The sequence below is a fragment of the Delphinapterus leucas genome, chromosome 2, assembly GCF_059928025.1.
Source record: "Delphinapterus leucas isolate spDelLeu-1000000601 "Yukka" chromosome 2, BTC_Dleu_Yukka2, whole genome shotgun sequence".
NCBI lineage: Eukaryota > Metazoa > Chordata > Mammalia > Artiodactyla > Monodontidae > Delphinapterus > Delphinapterus leucas.
The window spans coordinates 177,366,616-177,379,515 of record NC_143130.1 but is presented as its reverse complement, the minus strand read 5'-3'; the positions used below and the strand labels follow the sequence as shown (position 1 = coordinate 177,379,515).

At 36.9% G+C, this 12,900-nt stretch overlaps 8 non-coding genes across 8 annotated transcripts; all 8 read right to left on the bottom strand.

The window, feature by feature from the left end:
- Positions 1–2,701: 2,701 nt before the first annotated feature.
- On the bottom strand, positions 2,702–2,776 carry LOC115802971 (small nucleolar RNA SNORD113/SNORD114 family). The gene has a single exon (XR_004023557.1). It is a non-coding gene; the product is annotated as a small nucleolar RNA SNORD113/SNORD114 family (small nucleolar RNA).
- Positions 2,777–3,649: 873 nt separating this feature from the next.
- On the bottom strand, positions 3,650–3,721 carry LOC115802975 (small nucleolar RNA SNORD113/SNORD114 family). The gene has a single exon (XR_004023561.1). It is a non-coding gene; the product is annotated as a small nucleolar RNA SNORD113/SNORD114 family (small nucleolar RNA).
- A 1,579-nt stretch (positions 3,722–5,300) lies between these two features.
- On the bottom strand, positions 5,301–5,375 carry LOC115802999 (small nucleolar RNA SNORD113/SNORD114 family). The gene has a single exon (XR_004023582.1). It is a non-coding gene; the product is annotated as a small nucleolar RNA SNORD113/SNORD114 family (small nucleolar RNA).
- Positions 5,376–7,837: 2,462 nt separating this feature from the next.
- LOC115802929 (small nucleolar RNA SNORD113/SNORD114 family) lies at positions 7,838–7,911 on the bottom strand. The gene has a single exon (XR_004023518.1). It is a non-coding gene; the product is annotated as a small nucleolar RNA SNORD113/SNORD114 family (small nucleolar RNA).
- An 854-nt stretch (positions 7,912–8,765) lies between these two features.
- Positions 8,766–8,837, bottom strand: LOC115802932 (small nucleolar RNA SNORD113/SNORD114 family). The gene has a single exon (XR_004023521.1). It is a non-coding gene; the product is annotated as a small nucleolar RNA SNORD113/SNORD114 family (small nucleolar RNA).
- A 1,135-nt stretch (positions 8,838–9,972) lies between these two features.
- On the bottom strand, positions 9,973–10,047 carry LOC115802994 (small nucleolar RNA SNORD113/SNORD114 family). The gene has a single exon (XR_004023577.1). It is a non-coding gene; the product is annotated as a small nucleolar RNA SNORD113/SNORD114 family (small nucleolar RNA).
- An 895-nt stretch (positions 10,048–10,942) lies between these two features.
- LOC115802974 (small nucleolar RNA SNORD113/SNORD114 family) lies at positions 10,943–11,013 on the bottom strand. The gene has a single exon (XR_004023560.1). It is a non-coding gene; the product is annotated as a small nucleolar RNA SNORD113/SNORD114 family (small nucleolar RNA).
- Positions 11,014–11,919: 906 nt separating this feature from the next.
- LOC115802939 (small nucleolar RNA SNORD113/SNORD114 family) lies at positions 11,920–11,993 on the bottom strand. Its single transcript, XR_004023527.1, has one exon. It is a non-coding gene; the product is annotated as a small nucleolar RNA SNORD113/SNORD114 family (small nucleolar RNA).
- Between the last annotated feature and the right edge of the window lie 907 nt (positions 11,994–12,900).

Here is a 12,900-nt window from a genome sequence, read left to right as displayed (position 1 = left end):
GTTTTGTTTTGTTTTGTTTTGTTTTGTTTTTTTCATTGGGGCAGTAATCAATTAATGTTTCATAAAATGTAACACGTATCACCGAACTGCACTGGCCTTTTGTTTTCCTATATGAATATCTCGAATAATACCTTGAATGCACACCCAGGCAGACAAAAATAAACGGAAACCATGACAAGAAATTTGCTTATTACTCACACGGGTTCCTGCAATTATAAGGTGCCTCACCATGGAATACTGATGGCTTGATCAGCTCAAATGTGTCCATTTTAATCAATAAAAGCACAGTCGATGAAACAAAAGAGAGAGTAAGGAAACTTATGAACATTGATGCTTTCTTTCCACATTTAATGTTCTCAGTCATGAGGAATTGACCACTCTTTCATAATGAAGAGATGTTTTTTTCTACAGAAAATAATACCCTCAAGCTTGAGAGTGGCCAAGAACAATAAAATTGACTCAATTATTCACATCTACATGACTCTTGGCCAAACAGTTGACCTCTTAGGTCCAATTGTAATTAAGGGGCGTAAGGGGTGGAAATCTTTAGGATTACTTCTTGCCAGCCCACATGTGTCCACATTTGGCAATAACTGACCATCTCTTCTTAATCTACTATTTACATATTTTGAATGGTTCTATCATTGATCGATTAATAGTATTAAATATAAATTTAGTAAACCAAACTAAGAGCATGACTTTATATATTCTGAACATCTGTCCATAGGAAGAAATCAAAACAGAGTACGTATCCTTGGCCCTCAGGCTTCCAGATACATATGGTTCCTTGCCTATGCCTCATACTCTACCCACCTTGTTTGTTGGTCCCCTTGGGTTCAATTTTAGTTCATTCACTGACATATCTCTATCAATTAAATCATTATACCATTGGTATTAATGAAAGAAAGACACGAATATCCAAAACCCAAGAACAAGACCTGCGAATATCCATGCGTTCTATCCAATCACTATCACCATACATGTGATCACTTTCCTTAATGAATTTCCAGGATCTAGATGATCACTTCATCAGCATAAGCTCTCATGGCTTATTTTTCAACAGGCATCATCAACCCTTTGATATATATCAATGACTTTTGAGAATGTAATGAAAACACTTAAACCAATTCCCCAAACCAAGACAGGAGCCCTGGCCATAACTCACCTGGGTCTCTGTCCCACAGCAAACTGAAAAGGAGGACCTTGATCACAATGGAGGCTGAAATCACCTTGAGCTTCTATTCTGAAGAGTACCAAACAGAGAAGGCGATCACCGAGATTCAGACTTTCTCTCCACGGATCCGAAGATTTGTTGACTGATGCCTTCACAGGCTCAATTAGCATAACCAAAGAAAACACATAAGAAAGACCACATTTCTTTTGAGCCAGCTGCACTGGCTTTCTGTTTTCCTATAGGGATCTTTCCAATAATACACTGAATGCAACACAGAGGGACAAAAAAATAATGGAAACCATGACATGAAATTTGATTATTACTCACATGGGTTCTGGCAATGATAAGATGCCATCACCGTGAAATACTGATAGCTTGCTCAACTCGAATGTGTCCACTTTAATCAGTAGAAAGAACAGTCGATGACAGAAAAGAGAGAGAGAGGAAAGAAACTTTATGGACCTTGATGCTTTCGTTGCAGATTTAATGTTCTCAGTCATGGAGAATTCATCACTCTTTCGTAATGCAGAGATTTTTCTTTTTCTACACACCAAAAATACCCTCAAACTTCACAGAGACCCAGAACAATAAAACTGACTCTTAATTATTCACATCTAAATGATGCTTGGCCAAAAAGTTGACCTCATAGGTCCATTTGTTATCAATGGGCATCAGTGGTGGTAATCTTCAGGATTACTTATTGCTGGAACACGTGCCCAATGTAGGCAATGATTGATCTTTTCTTCTTAATATACTATTTACATATTTTGAACCATTCTATCACTGATCTATTAATAGTATGAAATCAGAATTGTGTAACCCAAACAAAGGGCATGACTTTATATATGCCGGACATCTGTCTATTGGAAGAAACCAATGGAGAAAACAGAGTATGAATCCTTCTTGGCCATCAGGCTTCCAGATACTTATGGTTCCCTACCCAGGCCTCATCCTATACCCAACTTGATCGTTGGTCCCCTTGGGTCCAATTTTATTTCATTCATTGACATATATCAATTAAATCATTACATCAGTGATACTAATGAACAAAAGACATGAATACCCAAAACCCAAGAACAAGACCCGCGAATATCCCTAACTTCTCTCCAATCACTATCACCATACATGAGATCACTTTCCTTAATGAACTTCCAGGATCTAGATAATCACTTCTTCAGCATAAGCTCTCATGGCTTCGTCAGGCCTTCGTCAACCCTTTTATGTATATTGATGACTTTTACAAATACAATAAAAACAGTTAAACCAATTCCCCAAACCAAGACAGGAAACCTGGCCATAGCTCACCTGGGTGTCTGTCCCATAGCAACCTGAAAAGGAGAACCTTGATCACAATGGAGGCTGAAATCTCCTTGAGCTTCTATTCTGAAAAGTACCAAACAGAGAAGGTGATGACGAGATGGAGACTTTCTCTCCATGGATCTGCCTATTTGTTGATTGATGCTTTCATTGGCTCAATTCACATAACCAATGAAAACCAACGAGGAGAAAGACCACATTTCTTGTGTGTTGGACCTCAAAGTTCCAGACACATATTATTCATCACCGATGACTCATATGCTAGCATTTATCATCATCGATCCAGAAAAGATGACTTTCTCTTCATTCAATATGTTTCACTGATTCATGCGTTACTTCACTAATGCCAATTTTGACACTCTAGGCTTTGCAGAACCCAGCAAGGCCTCAATGTCGCTCACCTGTCTCTAGAACCATTCTCACATCATCATATCTCTCTCATATTTATTATCGGCTTTCTGCTTCACAGCAGTTCCTTGTTCATCAGTGGGATAAAGATGCCCTCCTTCAATTTTCTTTCACCCATTTTGTTAGCATACTCATTACTTTTAGTGAAAACACCCACCCCCAGACTAGGAACTAGATGATGCTCACACGGGCTCCTATGACCAAGATGCCATCCCTAGGCTGGCACTCGAGGACAAAGCCTCTTTTTTGGTCCAGTGCATCCACTCTGAGGAGTATAAAGCAAAGCAGAAGATAAAAATGGTGGAGACACTCACCACTCATCCCGGCTTCCACATTCCCACTGTTACTTAGGCAATCTCTAATACAGCGGATATGTGAAATCTGTTGAAAAGAAACCAGTTCAATCTTGCCGGTGTGCCATATTATGAAGTTTTTCTACCCATTATCCTGGCCTGCTCCTTACCCTAGTGGTAAAAGTCATGTGCCATGGCTTTCTAATTGAAATTCAGGCTTTCCTTGATATATTAATTGTATATCTCGTCTCCACCCATATTTCTGTGATTGGAAATTGTTTTCCATCATTCATCTTTAGTTTTATTCATATATTTATGAAGAGAGCCTCAGTTTTTCAATTGTACAAACAGAATGAAAAGGCATAAACAGAAAGACTGCAAAGAAGACCCTCATTCATTCCTGACTTCAGCCTCTAGGGTCACTACCAACAGGACAATGGACTAGATTCCATTTGCATCGGACCTCAGAGCTCCAGACACGTATTCATCGTACACGACTCATACGCCACCAGTAGTCATCATCAATCCAATAGTGTCCCTCCTTCTCTTCACGTATTTCTACACCGTGTACTGATTGAGGCAATAAATCTCTCATAGGTATTGAAGACCCTATTAATCACGAAACCTAAGGGCAGTCATGATATCCCTCTTCTCTCCATAATTTATTCTCACAGCAGTGTGTCTCACCTGTAAATCACAATGCTGATTTTGTGTTGTGGTTTGTTTTGTTTTGCCTTGTTTTTTTCATTGGGGCAGTAAGCAATTAATATTTCATAAAATGTAACATTTATCACTGAGCTGACTGGCCTTCTGTTTTCCTATAGGGATCTCTCTAGTAATATACTGAATGCATACACAGAGGGACAAAATAATAACAGAAACCATGACATGAAATTTGATTATTACTCACATGGGTTCCTGCAATTATAAGGTGCCTCACCATGGAATACTGATAGCTTGATCAGCTCGAACATGCCCACTTTAATCAATAGAAAGCACAGTCAATGAAACAAAAGAGAGAGAGAAAGGAAACTTTATGGACTTTGATGCATTCTTTCCAGATTTAATGTTCTCAGTCATGAGGAATTGGTCACTCTTTCATAACGCAGAGATTTTTCTTTTTCTACTAACAAAAATACCGTCAAACTTGAGAGCACCCCAGAACAATAAAATTGACTCTTAATTATTCACATCCACATGAAGCTTGGCCAAACAGCTGACCTCCTAGATCCATTTGTTATTAACGGTCATCACCAGTGGAAATATTTAGGATTGCTTCTTGCCAGACCACATGTGTCCACAGTACGAATTAACTGACTTTTTCTTCTTAATCTACTATTTACATATTTTGAAGGGTTCTATCACTTATCGATTAATAATATGAAATCTAAATTGAGTAACCCAAACTAAGAGCCTGATGTTATATATTCTGAACATCTGTCCATAGGAAGAAATCAATGTAGAAAACAGAGTATGTATCCTTCTTGGCCCTCAAATTCCAGATACTTATAGTTCCTTGCCCATGCTCTATCCTCTACCCAACTTCATCTTTGGTCCCCTTGGGTCCAATTTTACTTCATTCATTGACATATCTCTATCAAATAAATCATTATACCATTGATACTAATGAAAGAAAGACACAAATACCCCAAACCCAAGAACAAGACCTGCAAATATCCCTAACTTCTGTCCAAACACTATCACCATACATGAGATCTCTTTCCTTAACGCATTTCCAGGATCTAGATGATCACTTCATCAGCATAAGCTCTCATGGCTTATTTTTCAACGGGCCATCAACCCTTTGATATATACCCTTTGAGAACACAATGAAAACACTTAAACAAATTTCCCAAACCAAGACAGGAACGCTGGCCATGACTCACCTGGGTCTCTGTCCCATAGCAACCTGAAAAGGAGAAGCTTGATCAAAATGGAGGCTTAAATCGCCTGAGCTTCTATTCTGAAAAGTACCAAACAGAGAAGGTAATGACCGAGATTGAGACTTTCTCTCCAGGGACCAGCAGATTTGTTTACTGATGCTTTCATTGGCTCAATTAGCATAACCAGTGAAAACGCATGAAGAGATAGACCACATTTCTTGTGTATTGGACCTGAGAGGTCCAGACACGTATTATTCGTCATCGATGACTCATGCGCTGGCATTTATCATCATCGATCCAGAAAAGATGACTTTCTCTTCATTCTGTATGTTTCACTGATGCATGCGTTACTTCACTAATGCAAATTTTGACACTCTAGGGTTTGCAAAACCCAGCGAGACCTCGATATCGTTCACCTGTCTCTATAACCATTCTCACATCATCATATCTCTCATATTTATTATTGGGTTTTTGCTTCACAACAGTTCCTTTTTTATCAATGGGATAAAGATGTCCTCCTTTAATTTTCTTTCACCCATTTTTTTTAGCTTAGTCATTACTTTTTGAGAAACCACCCACCTCCAGACTAGGAACTAGATGATGCTCACATGGGTGTCCAGGCTCCTATGACAAAGATGCCATCCTGGGCTGGCACTCAAGGAAGAATCCTCATTTCTGGTCCAGTGCATCCACTCTGAGGAGTATAAAACAAAGCAGAAGATAAAAATGGTGGAGACACTCTCCACTTATCCCTGCTTCCGCATTCACATCATTATTTAGGCAATCACTAATGTTGAGGATATGTGAAATCTGTTGAAAAGGAATCTTCGATCTTGCCGCTGTGCCAGAATATGAAGGTTGTCAACCACTTCTCCTGACCCTCCTCCTTACCCTAAGTGGTAACAGTCATGTCCTTTGCTTTTTAATTGAAATTCCAGCTTTGCTTGACATATTACTGGTATATCTTTTTTTTTAAACATCTTTATTGGAGTATAATTGCTTTACAATGGTGTGTTAGTTTCTGCTATATAGCAAAGTGAATCAGCTATACATATACATTTGTCTCCATATCTCTTCCCTCTTGCGTCTCCCTCCCTCCCACCCTCCCTATCCCACCCCTCTAGGCGGTCACAAAGCACTGAGCTGATCTCCCTGTGCTACGCAGCTGCTTCCCACTAGCTCTCTATTGTCTCCACCCATATTTCCCGTAATTGGAAATTGGTTTTTTTTTCGCTCACCTAATATTTTAAATTTTTTATTTGGGTATAATTCAGCATAGTTTTGGAAGCCCTAACCACTGGTATCAGAGAAGAAAAGAATTAAAAGTGATCCAAATTGGAAAAGGAAATTTAAAACTGTCACTATTTGCCAATGATATTATATTATACATATAAAATCATATATACGATACCGGAAAACTAGTAGAGCTCTTCAATGAACTTGGAAAAGTTGCAGGATTCACAATTAATACACAGAAATCTCTTGCATTACTATACTCTAACAACGGAAGTTCATAAATAGGGATTACGGAAACAATCACATTTACCGTTGCATCAAAAAGAATAAAATAGCTAGGAATAAATCTTCGTAAGGAAGCCAAAGACCTGTAATTAGAAAACTATAAGATGCTGATGAAAGAAATAAAAGATGACACAAACAGACGATGAGCTATACCATATTCTTGGATGAAAGAATCAATATTCTGAAAACGGCTACATATCCAAAGATACCTACAGATTCAATGCAATCCTTATCAAATTACCAATTTTTTTTTCAGAATTAGAACAAGAAACTTTACAATTTGTATGGAAATACAAAAGACCATGAATAGCCAAAGCAATCTGGAGAAAGAAAAACAGATCTGGAGAAATCAGGCTCCCTGACTTCAGACTCTTCTAGAAAGCTATAGTCATCAAACAGTATGGTACTGGCACAGAAAGAGAAATATAGCTCAGTGGTACAGGATAGAAAGTCCAGAGATAAACCCATGCATTTATGGTCACCTAATCTATGACAAAAGTGGCAAGTATACATATACAATGGAGAAAAGACAGTCTCTTCAATAAGTGGTGCTGGGAAAACTGGACAGCTACATGTTGAAGAATGAAATTAGAACACACCCTAGCACCATACACAAAAATAAACTCAAAATGGATTAAAGACCTAAATGTAAGGCCAGATAGTGTAAAGCTTTTAGAGGAAAACATAGGGAGAACCCTCTGTGACACAAATTGCAGCAAGATCTTTTTTGATACATCTCCTAAACTAATGAACATAAAAACAGTAATAAACAAATGGGACCTAATTAAACTTAAAGGCTTTTGCACAACAAAGGAAACCATTAACAAAACGAAAAGAAAACCCTCAGAATGGGAGAAAATATTTGCAAACCAAGCAACTAACAAGGGATTAGTCTCCAAAATATACAAACAGCTCACGCAGCTCTGATTCATTTTGTTGTGCAGTGGAAGCTAACACAACATTGTAAAGCAACCATGCTCCAATACACGTTAATTTAAAAAATAATAAATAAATAACAACAACCCAATCAAAAAATGGGCGATCTAAATAGACATTTCTCCCAAGAAGGTATACAGATCATTCACCTTTATTTTTAATTACATATGTATTTATAGATTCTCCCATTTTCCTATTTTAATAATAGAATGAAAAATATGAACACAAGACCAAAGTAAGCTCCTCATTTATTCCTGCCTATAGGATGCCTTCTTGAGTTGAGAATGGAATAGATTAATGTAATATCGGACCTCAAAATTCCAGACAAGTATTCACTTTATATCACTCATACTGATGAACAGAAATCATCATCGATCCAACATTGGTCCTTTTTCTACGTACACATCTTTTTTTTGATTAAATAAAAAATTCACTAATTATTTTTAGCAGTACAATTCAAGAAAAAATACGAAAAGCCTTCATCTATATAGAATAATTATTACTTAAATATATATCTCTCTTTAATACATTGTTTTCTATATATGTATTAAACCATAGAGTGGATTTTATATCCATACTCAACACTGAGATGCAGTCTCCTTCTTTACTTATATTCCTCATTTCTTATTAAATACATTGAATTACTTTAATAAAACCATAGAGGAAAGAACTTCTACTATGACTCACAATAATCTCCATCTCCTATTTCGCAGAGGCAAACCCATAGCTCATATCCATGGACGATTCTAAATCACGTCTAGTGACTTCACTCTGAGGTGTATGCAACGCAGAAGATGATAAAAATATTCAGACCTAATCACCACTATCTTTGTTTTCGGCATTTCTGTTACTCAGTATTTATGTTTTTATTACTTTTTCTCTCTAAATTTTTTACCTTGTTAAAAGAAAATCTCAGTCTTTTGTCTGAAGCAGAACAATTAAACTGACTCTTGCTTATGCATGTCTTTCTATCTAACCTTGGCCAAACACGTGACCCTCACCCATTTATTTAATGGGCATCAGTGTTTTCAATATTTATTAACAGTATCTTTTGTCTCGCTTCACCCTGTTTTTCCTTATGTTCATCTATATTTGCTAAATGGTTCATTATAGATCTATTAATAATAACAAATCTGTCTATGAAATCCACACAAAAATGTGACCTATTTATATTCCTGTCATCTCTCTATAGAAACAGTTTCACCAGAAGGAAGAGACTACTTACGGTCTGGGTTGGACCTCAGAGTTTCAGACATGTTTTCATCATTCAGGGCTCTTCCCGTCACAATCATCATCACTGTTCCATCACTGAGTCTCTTTTCTTCCATCATTTCTATATGGAAGAATAATAAAATCATATATGGTTCACTAAATATTCCAAGAATAACACCCTTCAATACCCCTAACCTCAGTTTACAGAATCATTTCCCATTAAGGGTCCATCTCTTCCAATTTTCGACCTCAATCCTGCCCATTATCAATTATTCAAAAGAATATTTCTTATATTTATCATTGAATTATGAGTTTTTGATTAATTTAATACTTTTTACTCTTTTCTTTGTTCATTTCTATTTGTTTATTGACTATTTCAGTAAGTCACTCATAATAATTTTAAAATTATTAGTCACAAAACCCAAGAAGAGTCGTGATATTACTAACTGTAAATAGATCATTCTCACAGCAACGTACCTCTTTTTAAATTATATGCTATTATACATCTATGCATTAATCAATTAGTGTATAATGAAGGTCTATATTTATCACTGAGCTACACTGGCCTTCTGTTACTCTATATGGAAGTTTCAAGTAATACACTGAATACACAGGGGAAAAAAAATCACTGAAACTAAGACGAGAAATTTGACTATTACTCACATTGGTCTCTGTGCTTCTAACACAGAGATGCAATCATAAGGTGCATCCCCACAGAATAACACTTCGTCAGCACAAATGTGTCCATTTTGAACAATATGAAGCACAGCCAATGAGAAAAAAAGAAAATTTATCTCCATTGACTCTTGCATTCTACATTTCTTTTACCCAGTCATTTAGGAATTTATAACTTTTTCTTAATGTAGAAATTGTTTTCTCTTAACAGAAAGAACAAGCTCATACTTAAGACTGACTCAGAACAATAAAATTGACTCCTAATTGTTCAAGTCTATCTGGTATCTGGAAAAAGTGATGACACCCTTGCTCCATCTATTTCATAATGGTCATTAGTGCTGGAAATTTTTATTAATATTTCTTGTCTCATCATAGATGTTCATAATGAGAACATAATTTATCCTTTCTTTGTAATCTATTATTTATGTAATTTTAATAGTGCTCTCATTGATCTAGTAATAATTTTAAAACTTAATCGAAGAACTTGAAAATTATACATTCCTAACATCTGTCCATAGGATCAAATAAACATGAAAATAGAGTATGTATTGTCTTGGACCTCAGGGTTCCAGATACTTATTATTCATCGTCTGTGCCTCAACCTCTACCAATCCTCATCACTGGTTCATTTAAGCCCAATTTTAGTCCATTCATTTATATATTTGTATCAATTAAATCATTACTTCATTGATAGTAATAAAATAAATATATGATTAACAAAAGACAAAGAACAAGACACTCGAATATCCCTAACTTCTCTCTAATCATTACCAAAATAGATTACAACTCTTTCATTAATGAATATCAATGTTATACAATATCAATTTTTTAAAATAAATTTATTTATTTATTTATTTTTGGCTGCGTTGGGTCTTTGTTGCTGCGCTCAGGCTTTCTCTAGTTGTGACAAATAGGGGCTACTCTTCGTTGTGGTGTGCGGGCTTCTCATTGTGGTGGCTTCTCTCGTTGCGGAGCACAGGCTCTAGGTACACAGGCTCAGTACTTGTGGCTCGTGGGCTCTTGAGCACAGCTCAGTAGTTGTGGCACACGGGCTTAGTTGCTCTGCAGCATGTAGCATCTTCCCGGACAAGGGCTGGAACCCGTATCCCCTGCATTGGCAGGCAGATTCTAACCACTGCACCACCAGGGAAGTCCCTACAATATCAATTAATCAGTATAAGGTTTCAGGTCATATTTATCAATGGGCCATTATTAACCTGTTGATTGAATTTATTACTTTTTAGAATACAATGAAAACACTTAAGTAAATTACCCAAACCAAGAGAGGAACATTGGTCATTACTCACCTGGGTCTCTGTCCTATACCAACCTGAAAATGATAACCTTGATCACAATAGAGGCTGAAATCGCTCTGAGCTTCTATTCTGAAAAGTACTAAACAGAAGGTGATAAAGATTGAGACTTTCTCTCCATTTGTCCACGTTTGTTTACTGATTCTTTCATTGCTTCAATTATAATAAAGAGTGAAAATGCATGAAGAGAAGAAAGACATTTCTTTCGCATCGGACCTCAGAGTTCCAGAACGTATTCATTGTACACGACTCATACGCCACCAGTAGTCATCATCGATCCAATACCATACCTCTTTTTACTCATTCATTTATATATTACTTATTGCTCAATTCATAATTCGGTAATCATAATTTTAAAAATGGTTATTCATCGGAACCACCAAAGAGCTTAGAAATCTCTAATATATATTTAGAATCATTCTTGTGTCAACATCTTTCATTAATTACTCTCATTTTTCATTTTATGAATGAATCAATATAATACTTCATATTAATCCCATATTTCACTCTGGGCTATTTGGATTTCATTGATTATATTTCACAACTTGCAATAATACAGTCAATAGCCTTAAATAAAATATTGAAACTAAGGCCAAAATTTGTCTATTACTCACATGGTCTCCACAGTCCTAACACGTGAATGCAACCAGAGCTCTCAGGACCACAGAAGAATCCTTCCACCAGCTTGAGTGCTCCCATTCTAAGAGGTACAGAGCAGAAAAGATGATAAAAAATTTCAGACCTTATCTCCATTGATCCTTGTTATCCACATTTCATTTACTCATTTAGGCATTCATTAATTTGTCATAACATAGTATTTTTTCTCTTAAGAAAAGAAAACCTTAAACTTGAGACTGACCCAGATCAACAATGTTGACTCTTACTTATCAGTGTCTGTATGATCCTTTCAGCAAAAGGGCAAAACATTCGTTTATTGCTTAAAGGGCATGAATGTTTTCTATTTTATTAATAATATTTCTTGCCTGACCACATATGTTCCTAGTGAACAATGCTTTGCCTTCTTCTTTTTATGTGTTTTTTTACATTTTTTAATGGCTAGATTGCTGATTTATTATTAATAATACATCTAAATCTATTAACCCAGAATAGGAATATAATGTTTGTATATTCCTAACATCGACCCATGGGGTCATTTATAACAGAAGATAGGCTAGATTTTGCGTTGTGTGGAATCAGGGTTACAGACACATGGTATTCACCATATATGACTCCTATGCCTCAAGTCGTGGCCAACGGTCCAGGAGAGGCAGTTTTCTCTACTGTCCTCTACATTTGTTTATTAATTAATTCCCTATTATTTAAATAAACATAAATCAGGGACTTCCCTGGTGGCCCAGTGGTTGAGAGACCACCTGCCGATGCAGGGGACACGGGCTCAATCCCTGGTCCGGGGAGATCCCACATGACGCAGAGCAACAAAGCCCATGCACCACAACTACTGAGCCTGCACTCTAGAGCCCGCGAGTCACAACTACTGAGCCAGCACACCCTAGAGCCCTCATGCCGCAACTACTGAGCCCATGTGCTACAACTACTGAAGCCTGTGCGCTCTAGGGCCCGCTTGCCACAGCTACTGAAGCCGCATGTCTAGAGCCCGTTCTCCGCAACAAGAGAAGCCACTGCAACGAGAAGCCTGCGCACCACAATGAAGAGTAGCTCCCACTCGCCGCAACCAGAGAAAGCCCGTGCACAGCAACAAAGACCCAACAAAGCCAAATAAATAAATAATCACACAAAAAATTATGTGTAAGAGTCTTGAATATCCCTAACATTTATCTATACAATCATTTCCCCTGACACCCAACTCTTTCATTAACTGAACTCAGTGTTTCATATATGGATTAATCATATTGTTTTGTGTCAATGGTATTTGACATTAGCATGCTTGGACTTTTTTATTATATTTAATTTTTAAAATAATATCTTTTAAAGTAATAATTAAAAGAAAATACGGCTCAATCCAAGACAAGAACACTGACTACTACTCACATTGTTTCTCCATCCTCCTAACACAGATGCAACCATAGGGCTCCTGTCCATGGAAGATGCTTAAATCAGCTCAAGGGCATCCATTCTGAGAAGTACAGGTCAGAGCAGATAATAAAATATTGAGAACTAATCTCCATTGATCCTTGCTTCTGCATTTC